Here is a 13,637-nt window from a genome sequence, read left to right as displayed (position 1 = left end):
CTCAAGGACTTTCGTCCTTCGTCCTGCAAATTCTGAATGGTTCGGATGAGGACTGTCTGTTGGCGAAAGGACATCAGTATTGTCCTTCAAATAGCCGATTTATGGCCGGTTTTGTGATGCAAATAATTTTAGTAAAATAACCATATCCTGGCCATATCCTTACAGATTTTCAAAAGATATGTTGCGTTAGGATCGTAAGGATGAACTGCATCGATCTGCATCAAAAAATTATGGGGTCATCTAAGAATCCAGGACTTGTCAAATTTTCAGTCGCGGGCCGCAAGGAAACAGGCCAAAAACACAAAATCGTCGATATCTCTGAAAGTACAAGGACGATTTCGATGTCCTTTGGCCAGTTGGTAGTCCTGGTCCATACAATTCGTTTGACACAGGACTCGCCAGGATACGCAAGGATATGACCGAGTTATACGCTATTTTATGTTCCAAAAATTTACATATTTTCTCTGCTGTTTGAAGGACTTTCGTCCTTTATGTTGCTAATTCTGAATCTGGACGCCAAGGACATTCTGCTGGCCAAAGGACATCTCGATAGTCCTTAAAATGGCCAAGTTAGCCCTGATTTTTTCGTTTTTTTCCAATTTTCTGACTTACCCCCTTACTAAAATTTGAGGTGATATTTTTGGTGGAATCCTATAAATCCTTGAATGCCAATCGATAGTCCTGCCCCCTACGAGTTTAAAAAAGTATATCCTTTTGATATCCTTAAGGATATGGCCGATATATGGCTATAAATAGAATGTCCTTTTTACAATAATAGCCATATCGCAGAAAGTAAAAGGACGATCTAGATATCCTTTGGCCAGTTTGTAGGTCTGGTCCATACCCTTCATTTGACACAGGACTCGTAAGGATATGCAAGGATACGGCCGAGCTATAGCCTATTTTCTGTACACAAAATTTATCCTTCTCTCTAGGCTCCCTCAAGGACTTTCGTCCTTCGTCCTGCAAATTCTGAATGGTTCGGATGAGGACTGTCTGTTGGCGAAAGGACATCAGTATTGTCCTTCAAATAGCCGATTTATGGCCGGTTTTGTGATGCAAATAATTTTAGTAAAATAACCATATCCTGGCCATATCCTTACAGATTTTCAAAAGATATGTTGCGTAAAGATCGTAAGGATGAACTCCATCGATCTGCATCAAAAAATTATGGGGTCATCTAAGAATCCAGGACTTGTCAAATTTTCAGTCGCGGGCCGCAAGGAAACAGGCCAACATCACAAAATCCTCGATATCTCTGAAAGTACAAGGACGATTTCGATGTCCTTTGGCCAGTTGGTAGTCCTGGTCCATACAATTCGTTTGACACAGGACTCGCCAGGATACGCAAGGATATGACCGAGTTATACGCTATTTTATGTTCCAAAAATTTACATATTTTCTCTGCTGTTTGAAGGACTTTCGTCCTTTTTGTTGCTAATTCTGAATCTGGACGCCAAGGAAATTCTGCTGGCCTTCCTTTTGATATCCTTAAGGATATGGCCGATATATGGCTATAAATAGAATGTCCTTTTTACAATAATAGCCATATCGCAGAAAGTAAAAGGACGATCTAGATATCCTTTGGCCAGTTTGTAGGTCTGGTCCATACCCTTCATTTGACACAGGACTCGTAAGGATATGCAAGGATACGGCCGAGCTATAGCCTATTTTCTGTACACAAAATTTATCCTTCTATCTAGGCTCCCTCAAGGACTTTCGTCCTTCGTCCTGCAAATTCTGAATGGTTCGGGTGAGGACTGTCTGTTGGCGAAAGGACATCAGTATTGTCCTTCAAATAGCCGATTTATGGCCGGTCTTGTGATGCAAATAATTTTAGTAAAATAGCCATATCCTGGCCATATCCTTACAGATTTTCAAAAGATATGTTGCGTTAGGATCGTAAGGATGAACTGCATCGATCTGCATCAAAAAATTATGAGGTCATCTAAGAATCCAGGACTTAATATTTGACGACAAAATTTGACAAGTCCTGGATTCTTAGATGACCCCATAATTTTTTGATGCAGATCGATGCAGGTCATCCTTGCGATCCTAACGAAACATATCTTTTGAAAATCTGTAAGGATATGGCCAGGATATGGCTATTTTACTAAAATTATTTGCATCACAAGACTGGCCATAAATCGGCTATTTGAAGGACAATACTGATGTCCTTTCGCCAACAGACAGTCCTCACCCGAACCATTCAGAATTTGCAGGACGAAGGACGAAAGTCCTTGAGGGAGCCTAGATAGAAGGATAAATTTTGTGTACAGAAAATAGGCTATAGCTCGGCCGTATCCTTGCATATCCTTACGAGTCCTGTGTCAAATGAAGGGTATGGACCAGACCTACAAACTGGCCAAAGGATATCTAGATCGTCCTTTTACTTTCTGCGATATGGCTATTATTGTAAAAAGGACATTCTATTTATAGCCATATATCGGCCATATCCTTAAGGATATCAAAAGGATATACTTTTTTAAACTCGTAGGGGGCAGGACTATCGATTGGCATTCAAGGATTTATAGGATTCCACCAAAAATATCACCTCAAATTTTAGTAAGGGGGTTAGTCAGAAAATTGGAAAAAAACGAAAAAATCAGGGCTAACTTGGCCATTTTAAGGACTATCGAGATGTCCTTTGGCCAGCAGAATGTCCTTGGCGTCCAGATTCAGAATTAGCAACATAAAGGACGAAAGTCCTTCAAACAGCAGAGAAAATATGTAAATTTTTGGAACATAAAATAGCGTATAACTCGGTCATATCCTTGCGTATCCTGGCGAGTCCTGTGTCAAACGAATTGTATGGACCAGGACTACCAACTGGCCAAAGGACATCGAAATCGTCCTTGTACTTTCAGAGATATCGAGGATTTTGTGATGTTGGCCTGTTTCCTTGCGGCCCGCGACTGAAAATTTGACAAGTCCTGGATTCTTAGATGACCCCATAATTTTTTGATGCAGATCGATGCAGTTCATCCTTACGATCCTAACGCAACATATCTTTTGAAAATCTATAAGGATATGGCCAGGATATGGCTGTTTTACTAAAATTATTTGCATCACAAAACCGGCCATAAATCGGCTATTTGAAGGACAATACTGATGTCCTTTCGCCAACAGACAGTCCTCATCCGAACCATTCAGAATTTGCAGGACGAAGGACGAAAGTCCTTGAGGGAGCCTAGATAGAAGGATAAATTTTGTGTACAGAAAATAGGCTATAGCTCGGCCGTATCCTTGCATATCCTTACGAGTCCTGTGTCAAATGAAGGGTATGGACCAGACCTACAAACTGGCCAAAGGATATCTAGATCGTCCTTTTACTTTCTGCGATATGGCTATTATTGTAAAAAGGACATTCTATTTATAGCCATATATCGGCCATATCCTTAAGGATATCAAAAGGATATACTTTTTTAAACTCGTAGGGGGCAGGACTATCGATTGGCATTCAAGGATTTATAGGATTCCACCAAAAATATCACCTCAAATTTTAGTAAGGGGGTAAGTCAGAAAATTGGAAAAAAACGAAAAAATCAGGGCTAACTTGGCCATTTTAAGGACTATCGAGATGTCCTTTGGCCAGCAGAATGTCCTTGGCGTCCAGATTCAGAATTAGCAACATAAAGGACGAAAGTCCTTCAAACAGCAGAGAAAATATGTAAATTTTTGGAACATAAAATAGCGTATAACTCGGTCATATCCTTGCGTATCCTGGCGAGTCCTGTGTCAAACGAATTGTATGGACCAGGACTACCAACTGGCCAAAGGACATCTAAATCGTCCTTGTACTTTCAGAGATATCGACGATTTTGTGTTTTTGGCCTGTTTCCTTGCGGCCCGCGACTGAAAATTTGACAAGTCCTGGATTCTTAGATGACCCCATAATTTTTTGATGCAGATCGATGCAGGTCATCCTTGCGATCCTAACGAAACATATCTTTTGAAAATCTGTAAGGATATGGCCAGGATATGGCTATTTTACTAAAATTGTTTGCATCACAAAACCGGCCATAAATCGGCTATTTGAAGGACAATACTGATGTCCTTTCGCCAACAGACAGTCCTCATCCGAACCATTCAGAATTTGCAGGACGAAGGACGAAAGTCCTTGAGGGAGCCTAGAGAGAAGGATAAATTTTGTGTACAGAAAATAGGCTATAGCTCGGCCGTATCCTTGCATATCCTTACGAGTCCTGTGTCAAATGAAGTGTATGGACCAGACCTACAAACTGGCCAAAGGATATCTAGATCGTCCTTTTACTTTCTGCGATATGGCTATTATTGTAAAAAGGACATTCTATTTATAGCCATATATCGGCCATATCCTTAAGGATATCAAAAGGATATACTTTTTTAAACTCGTAGAGGGCAGGACTATCGATTGGCATTCAAGGATTTATAGGATTCCACCAAAAATATCACCTCAAATTTTAGTAAGGGGGTTAGTCAGAAAATTGGAAAAAAACGAAAAAATCAGGGCTAACTTGGCCATTTTAAGGACTATCGAGATGTCCTTTGGCCAGCAGAATGTCCTTGGCGTCCAGATTCAGAATTAGCAACAAAAAGGACGAAAGTCCTTCAAACAGCAGAGAAAATATGTAAATTTTTGGAACATAAAATAGCGTATAACTCGGTCATATCCTTGCGTATCCTGGCGAGTCCTGTGTCAAACGAATTGTATGGACCAGGACTACCAACTGGCCAAAGGACATCGAAATCGTCCTTGTACTTTCAGAGATATCGACGATTTTGTGTTTTTGGCCTGTTTCCTTGCGGCCCGCGACTGAAAATTTGACAAGTCCTGGATTCTTAGATGACCCCATAATTTTTTGATGCAGATCGATGCAGGTCATCCTTGCGATCCTAACGAAACATATCTTTTGAAAATCTGTAAGGATATGGCCAGGATATGGCTATTTTACTAAAATTGTTTGCATCACAAAACCGGCCATAAATCGGCTATTTGAAGGACAATACTGATGTCCTTTCGCCAACAGACAGTCCTCATCCGAACCATTCAAAATTTGCAGGACGAAGGACGAAAGTCCTTGAGGGAGCCTAGATAGAAGGATAAATTTTGTGTACAGAAAATAGGCTATAGCTCGGCCGTATCCTTGCATATCCTTACGAGTCCTGTGTCAAATAAAAAGTATATGAAATATGCTAGATTAGCCTGTGGAAGCAGCGTAAAAGTATGCAACAGTATATATTGAGTCAAATATATGCATATTTATTGATTTTTTCTTTTGATTTTAATACATAACTTTAAAAGTATAGCTTACTTTAAAAGTATAGCCTACACTATATTAGTCCTACCAATCGAATAAGAGAACGGTTTAAATCCAAATTTAAATTTTGTTAATTTCATTTTAGTTTGCATTGGGGAGAAAGTGCACATACTCTTAGGATGTTCAATGAAAGCATTAAACAACGCCCACAAAAGTATGCTACAAAAAATGTGAATCCATTTTATCAATTTTATATTTGCCGTTGCCTGAGAGTATGCAGCAATTTCTGCCATTTGGAAGCAAGGTACTAAAAGCAAATAACAATTATATACAAATACCATGCTTTAAAATAAATCTATTAAAACTACAAAAAAAAAAACAATGAAAAACAATGAAAGTTTAATTAAAATAACAAATAGCTATGAAAAGAATTTAAATAGCGAGCAAGTACAAATAATTACATCATTAATTGTGCAACATCATTAACAAAGGCAATGAGCCAAAAGGAAAAAACTGTTAACACGACAATTTCGACTAAATGGCCAAAATGTTAAATTAATAAACATATGAATGTTGAATACACACAAACATGTTTTGAATTAGTATTGAGCAGAATAGTTTGTTAATCGCAGTTAGCCGGACAATTAATGCCTGTTTTTCAAATTTGTTTTTAAAATACAAAAATTCCAAAAAAAAAAAACGTTTATAAAATGACAAATTTTAAATTAATTATTTGTACAAAATTGAACAAGGTATTTGGCCCAATCTTTCGTAGTGGAATTTTTGGTTGGCCTCTGTTACATTTTATAATTTCCACAACCTTTACTCGATTACTTTTTATGAAATGACGAACTCCAAATATCTGGTTTTTATAATACACCTGATCGGCCTTTGGGTAAGTGTATTGCAGCTGCAATCAATATCATCATCTATATATGAACAATATTTCGAAAGACCCTCTTATGCGCCAAAGATGAGTCCATGGTGAAAAGTGACGGAAGGACCGTCTACAAATACATAGACAAACGAGGCATGGAGTGGGAATATGAGCACATGACGGAGAAAGTGCCCGGCCAAGTCAAGGCAGACGATGTGATTGTCTATAATGGAGTATGGACGCCAAATAAGCGCTCTCATGCTCGCAATTTTAAGAGTTCAACTCTATTAATATTTGTTCTGGTGCGCTTGATAATCTGAATACTTGGCAAGAACTACTTAACCAATACATATTTGGCCATCATTAAATATTTGCTATTGCATTTTGGCCAACTGTCGCGTCACATAATTCCATTCGAAATGTTTGCCTTATTTCAAAAAATAGAACGAGTAAAATGAGTTAAATAAATATAACCGACACACATTCGGAACATTCTCCATGCTCGCTAATGAACTCTATTTGCCTAGTTTGTTTTTCATTGCGGCTGCCAAAGGTCATGCTTTTCACTTGTGCTGCCTGTTTGCATAATTTTCACACGCATTTGCTTAGCTTTTCAGAAGAGACACATTCGCAGCTGGAAAACGGAGCAGAAGATGGGTATTGGGGTTGTGCTCTATGAATGTGACATGCCAAGGACGCTCTCATTTTCATTTTCATTTGTTTATCACTCATTATGAAAACGCTGCAAATTGAATTGCTGCACTCTGATAGAAAGTTGCCAGGAGCTTAATACCAAGAAGCCTTTTTGAGTTCTTGGAAGACAATTGGATGAGTTATAAATTCTCAGGTAAATGTAAGTGAAAACAATTAATTGCAAACAATTTAAGTCCCTCAAAATTGGGCATAAAGCATCTTCATGAATGGATCGAACCCCTATGATGTAATTATTCAGCTAATTCATTTCTAAATCTATAAGTTTCAACTAGATTTAAAAATGAAATAACATCAAATGAACATAAGGTTATCTTTTCAAATTGTTGATCGATCAAGCATTTGTAGAAAATTCGGACACTTGACAATGGTCCCTAACATTCACATTAGTAGAAATAAGAATTATGCATCTGAAGATGGATAAATTTAAAGCCTTTAAGAACTTGAGTTAGGGATAAAAAAGACAAACTAACTGAAAGCTAACCAAATATCTAGCCCGACTATATCCTATCTATCTATCTAGCGATCTATCCTATCTATCTATCTATCCTATCTAGTTAATCTATCATGATCCTCGTTGAATTCATCTTCATGACGCAGCTGAGCCCTCGCATGGAATGGATATTTATTTCAGGGATACGTTATGCTGAAGCTGGATATAACATACCCCAGTTAGGCAGGCCGTTCTCCAGATCCAGGTTGGCATAATGATGCTCCCAAGTGCTTAGACTGGAATCCATTGACGCAGTACTGATCACAGCTTGTTCAAGCACTAAAAAAATTAAATAAAATAAATTTCTTTAAATGCTGCTTAAGAAATTGGAAAAGTTAAACTAAATGTGACATAATCAGAGATCTTAAAACAAATATGCTTATGTTATTTGTTTAATTTATAAGTTCAACTTTGTGTCGGTATTTTCAAAAGGAATGTAGTAAACATTTAACATAATTGGAATCGAACCTTATCGTTAAGGTTCTCGTCAAGTTCTTGAAATTTGCGAGACCTTAAACAACATTTAAATAGAAAACATATCCTGAATCCTTAAATAGATTCACCTGCGATTTAACAAACTCTTGACAGGTTTATTTCTGTGCTGTGCACATGTCGTTTGCACAGCTTCAATGTATTTGAAGCGATTATTCGATTTTTGTCTAATTAGAAAAACAGTTTTTCTAATTGAATGCACTCCAAAAACAGCCTCTGCACACATGCACACAGAATTGCGGCTGCCGTGGTGGGCGTTCACTGCAGCCACGCCCCAAACCTAAGCAAGTAGAGCAAAATCGATAAACGTGACTATTGAGACGCGACGATGGCCAACAGGCAGCCAGTAGCAGGCATTCACCTGTAGCTGCCAGGACAAAGCAGGAGAAGGCTGCAGAGATTGAAAGGGTTGAAGAGGAACTGGAGCAGCAGCAAGGACCAAGGACCATAGGTATGAATGACGTTTGCAATGCTGTTGCCGGGATTATCTGCTGTTTATATGCGATTTATTTGCCAGTAACAGAGGGGGAGAGAGAGAGAGAGAGGGGAGCGAGGAGAGAGCGAGAGGAAACGAGCTCAAAGGATTGAGCTGGAGTCCGGCGTGTGGAGGAGCCGGTTGCCATGACGGCCGCCGTTGGCTTTGTGTGCGCAGGCTGAAGTGCAGCCTGGCAATTGGATAAATGTTGTGCCTTTTAATTAGCACGCATTTCACATCCTCTCGATTATCTGGCTGTGCATAATTAGAGGCATGAGCCGCAAAAGCGTTTTTGCGTGCTGCGCAACTGCGCTTAAAGCTTGCAACACATTGTGGCAAGTGCAGCCAAACGGTGGCAGCATGAAAATTCAATCAATTCAACGAGCCAGCTACACGACCCCAAAACTGGCCACAGAGTAATGCAATCAGGCAATGAGAAAAGAGAAAAGCGAAAAAAGCAGAGACAAAAATGATGATGTGTGCGGCACACTCCCAAGTGTGCAACGAGGCGTGAAGCGAGGACGAGCACTTCTGCACACCACATGCCACATGCATCAAGCATAATGTAAGGACTCGCCAAGAAAGTGCCACAGCTGGCGTAATGTGGCAAGTGGCGAGAAATTGTGTCAGCTGCAGCAGAGCGGCAAAAGGCGGCTGCCAGCCTATTAAGCTGATCAGCAGCACACGCACAAGCATATCCAAGGCAGTCACTGACTGACTGACTGACTTACTGACTGATTGAATGACTGACTGATGGACTAACCGAGTTACTTATCCTTTTGCCGCTTGTTACTCACTTGGCTACTTTATGAGAAAGGCAACACATTTTGACCTCTTCGTACTCAACACGAATGCAGCAGCAGTAACAAGATGTGGCAGAAGCAGCAGCAGTGGCAACGCCTGAATGCATGCAACAAGCAAAAAGTGCACTCAACTGTTTTTTCAGCACCGAGGGATAACTATATTTATACATATAAAATAAACCCCAACTATACACAAAGAGCTGAATAAAAACAAGAGAGAGAAAGAATCAGTTGGCATTTAGCCAGCGTGCATATTAAATGCTGAATATCCTTGCCAACAAAGCCCCGCCCCAAGTGGGTCACCAGCGCGGAAGGAAGTCGGCATCAGTTGTGGCTAGATGAATGCGCAGCTCAAATGAAATTGATAAAAGTCAGTTAAATGCAGCCGAGGATTTGTCTACTTTATCCGTCAGTCAGACGGGCTTAAAAGCTTCATTTATATTAAGCAGCAGTTTAAAAATATTATGCAATTAACGGATTGAAGCGAAAACAATCACTTTATTTAATACTGTTTGTCGTGACATAACTTGTTCACTATAACTGATAATTTGTTTACTATAATCATCTTAAGTGATCATGGTGCACGTTAAGACGAAGTTTTGGGTAGTTCAACCTCCTTTTTGTTTAGTAGGGATCCGTAGAAGTGTGGTTTCAAAACGACATAATCTCGCCATGATTAACGGTTATCAACAGTTATGTCGTTTTAAAACGATATAGCTCCGCCGCGCTAAAAACGACATACCCCTTGCATTTTGGAATAAAATTGAAAAATCGGACATTATTTATCCGAGATATCCAAAATAAAACATCAAAAAAGGTTGACTTTATAAACTAATCGTTTTTTGGTCAACAACTTTTTTTATGCGATCGATTTTTTTTCTTTGAATGCCAATTGATAGTAGAGATCCGTACCAATTTAAAAAGGTATAACATTTCAAAATTAGACGAGATTTACCCGAGATATTAAAAAAAAATCATCAAAAATGTTTTGATTTTCGAACCGACCCCGATTTTGACATAAATCGCGATATAGCCCCTTGCTTTTTGGTCGATTTGGGTCAAAATTTAGATTTAAATATTTTTAATGCCAATCGATAGTTCTGATTGTTACGAGTCGAAAATGGTATCGGACATTATTTGGCCGAGATATACAAAAAAATCATCAAAAAGGTTGACTTTACAAACGAATCGTTTTTTGGTCAACAACATTTTTTAAGCCACTGATTTTGGGGGGAGTTATGTCGTTTTAAAACGTCATATCTCCGCGGGGAGTTATGTCGTTTTAAAACGTCATATCTCCGCGGGGAGTTATGTCGTTTTAAAACGTCATATCTCCGCGCGGAGATATAACCTTCCAAATCATCACAATTTTTTTCAAAATCCAGGTCGGTTCGAAAATCAAACCTTTTTTGATGCTTTTTTTTAATATTTCGAGTAAATTCTAATTTACGGGGTCGGTTAAAAAAAAAAATCATCAAATAAGTTCTGACTTTCGAACCGATCTCCGCGGGGAGTTATGTCGTTTTAAAACGTCATATCTCCGCGGGGAGTTATGTCGTTTTAAAACGTCATATCTCCGCGCGGAGATATAACCTTCCAAATCATCACAATTTTTTTCAAAATCCAGGTCGGTTCGAAAATCAAACCTTTTTTGATGCTTTTTTTTAATATTTCGAGTAAATTCTAATTTACGGGGTCGGCTAAAAAAAAAAAGAATCAAAAAAGTTTTGATTTTCGAACCGACCCCGATTTTGACATAAATCGCAATATAACCCCTTGCTTATTAGTCGATTTGCGTCAAAAATAAGATTTTAATATATTTCATGCCAATCGATAGTACTGATCGTTACGAGCAGAAAATGGTATAAAATAGCAAAATCGGATATTATTTGGCCGAGATATTCAAAGAAAATCATCAAAAAAGGTTGACTTTACAAACGAATCGTCTTTTGGTCAACAACTTTTCTTAGGCCATCGATTTTAAATTTCTTTGAATGCCAATTGATAGTAGGGATCCGTACAAATTTATAAAGGTATAACATTTGAAAATTAGACGAGATTTACCCGAGATATTGAAAAAATCATCAAAAAAGTTCTGACTTTCGAACCGATCTCCGCGGGGAGTTATGTCGTTTTAAAACGTCATATCTCCGCGCGGAGATATGTCGTTTTAAAACGTCATATCTCCGCGCGGAGATATTACCTTCCAAATCATCACAATTTTTTTCAAAATCCAGGTCGGTTCGAAAATCAAACCTTTTTTGATGCCTTTTTTTTAATATTTCGGGTAAATTCTAATTTACGATTTTGACAAAAAACGTAATGTAGCCCCTTGCTTATTAGTCGATTTGGGTCAAAATTAAGATTTTAATATATTTGATGCCAATCGATAGTACTGATCGTTACGAGCAGAAAATGGTATAAAATAGCAAAATCGGATATTATTTGGCCGAGATATTCAAAGAAAATCATCAAAAAAGGTTGACTTTACAAACGAATCGTCTTTTGGTCAACAACTTTTCTTAGGCCATCGATTTTAAATTTCTTTGAATGCCAATTGATAGTAGGGATCCGTACAAATTTATAAAGGTATAACATTTGAAAATTAGACGAGATTTACCCGAGATATTGAAAAAATCATCAAAAAAGTTCTGACTTTCGAACCGATCTCCGCGGGGAGTTATGTCGTTTTAAAACGTCATATCTCCGCGGGGAGTTATGTCGTTTTAAAACGTCATATCTCCGCGCGGAGATATAACCTTTCAAATCATCACAATTTTTTTCAAAATCCAGGTCGGTTCGAAAATCAAACCTTTTTTGATGCTTTTTTTTAATATTTCGAGTAAATTCTAATTTACGGGGTCGGTTAAAAAAAAAAATCATCAAAAAAGTTCTGACTTTCAAACCGATCTCCGCGGGGAGTTATGTCGTTTTAAAACGTCATATCTCCGCGGGGAGTTATGTCGTTTTAAAACGTCATATCTCCGCGCGGAGATATGTCGTTTTAAAACGTCATATCTCCGCGCGGAGATATTACCTTCCAAATCATCACAATTTTTTTCAAAATCCAGGTCGGTTCGAAAATCAAACCTTTTTTGATGCTTTTTTTTTAATATTTCGAGTAAATTCTAATTTACGGGGTTGGTTAAAAAAAAAAAAAGAATCAAAAAAGTTTTGATTTTCGAACCGACCCCGATTTTGACATAAATCGCGATATAACCCCTTGCTTTTTAGTCGATTTGGGTCAAAATTTAGATATTAATATTTTTTATGCCAATCGATAGTTCTGATTGTTACGAGTCGAAAATGGTATCGGACATTATTTGGCCGAGATATACAAAAAAATCATCAAAAAGGTTGACTTTACAAACGAATCGTTTTTTGGTCAACAACATTTTTTAAGCCACTGATTTTGGGGGGAGTTATGTCGTTTTAAAACGTCATATCTCCGCGGGGAGTTATGTCGTTTTAAAACGTCATATCTCCGCGGGGAGTTATGTCGTTTTAAAACGTCATATCTCCGCGCGGAGATATGTCGTTTTAAAACGTCATATCTCCGCGCGGAGATATTACCTTCCAAATCATCACAATTTTTTTCAAAATCCAGGTCGGTTCGAAAATCAAACCTTTTTTGATGCTTTTTTTTAATATTTCGAGTAAATTCTAATTTACGGGGTCGGTTAAAAAAAAAAATCATCAAATAAGTTCTGACTTTCGAACCGATCTCCGCGGGGAGTTATGTCGTTTTAAAACGTCATATCTCCGCGGGGAGTTATGTCGTTTTAAAACGTCATATCTCCGCGCGGAGATATTACCTTCCAAATCATCACAATTTTTTTCAAAATCCAGGTCGGTTCGAAAATCAAACCTTTTTTGATGCTTTTTTTTTAATATTTCGAGTAAATTCTAATTTACGGGGTCGGTTAAAAAAAAAATCATCAAAAAAGTTGTGACTTTCGAACCGATCTCCGCGGGGAGTTATGTCGTTTTAAAACGTCATATCTCCGCGCGGAGATATGTCGTTTTAAAACGTCATATCTCCGCGGGGATGTATGTCGTTTTAAAACGTCATATCTCCGCGGGGAGTTATGTCGTTTTAAAACGTCATATCTCCGCGGGGAGTTATGTCGTTTTAAAACGTCATATCTTCGCGGGGAGTTATGTCGTTTTAAAACGTCATATCTCCGCGCGGAGATATTACCTTCCAAATCATCACAATTTTTTTCAAAATCCAGGTCGGTTCGAAAATCAAACCTTTTTTGATGCTTTTTTTTAATATTTCGAGTAAATTCTAATTTACGGGGTCGGTTAAAAAAAAAAATCATCAAAAGAGTTCTGACTTTCGAACCGATCTCCGCGGGGAGTTATGTCGTTTTAAAACGTCATATCTCCGCGGGGAGTTATGTCGTTTTAAAACGTCATATCTCCGCGGGGAGTTATGTCGTTTTAAAACGTCATATCTTCGCGGGGAGTTATGTCGTTTTAAAACGTCATATCTCCGCGCGGAGATATTACCTTCCAAATCATCACGATTTTTTTCAAAATC

At 38.3% G+C, this 13,637-nt stretch overlaps 1 long non-coding RNA gene across 2 annotated transcripts in view; it reads right to left on the bottom strand.

Annotated features, from left to right (window-relative positions):
* The window catches only part of LOC116650533 (uncharacterized), a 78,984-nt gene that overhangs the window by 5,942 nt on the left and 59,405 nt on the right, over positions 1 to 13,637 (bottom strand). The window contains exon 5 of one of the 2 annotated variants that reach the window (XR_011416315.1): positions 7,496 to 7,600. This is a non-coding gene — a long non-coding RNA (uncharacterized lncRNA). Of the gene's footprint in view, positions 1 to 6,007; positions 7,601 to 13,637 lie in introns of those variants that run through there. The other variant, XR_004303527.2, reaches the window with a different exon arrangement.

The sequence above is a fragment of the Drosophila virilis genome, chromosome 3 (assembly GCF_030788295.1).
Source record: "Drosophila virilis strain 15010-1051.87 chromosome 3, Dvir_AGI_RSII-ME, whole genome shotgun sequence".
NCBI classification, from domain to species: domain Eukaryota; kingdom Metazoa; phylum Arthropoda; class Insecta; order Diptera; family Drosophilidae; genus Drosophila; species Drosophila virilis.
Note: the sequence above shows the minus strand (reverse complement) of the source record. Positions and strands in the feature narration are given on the sequence as shown.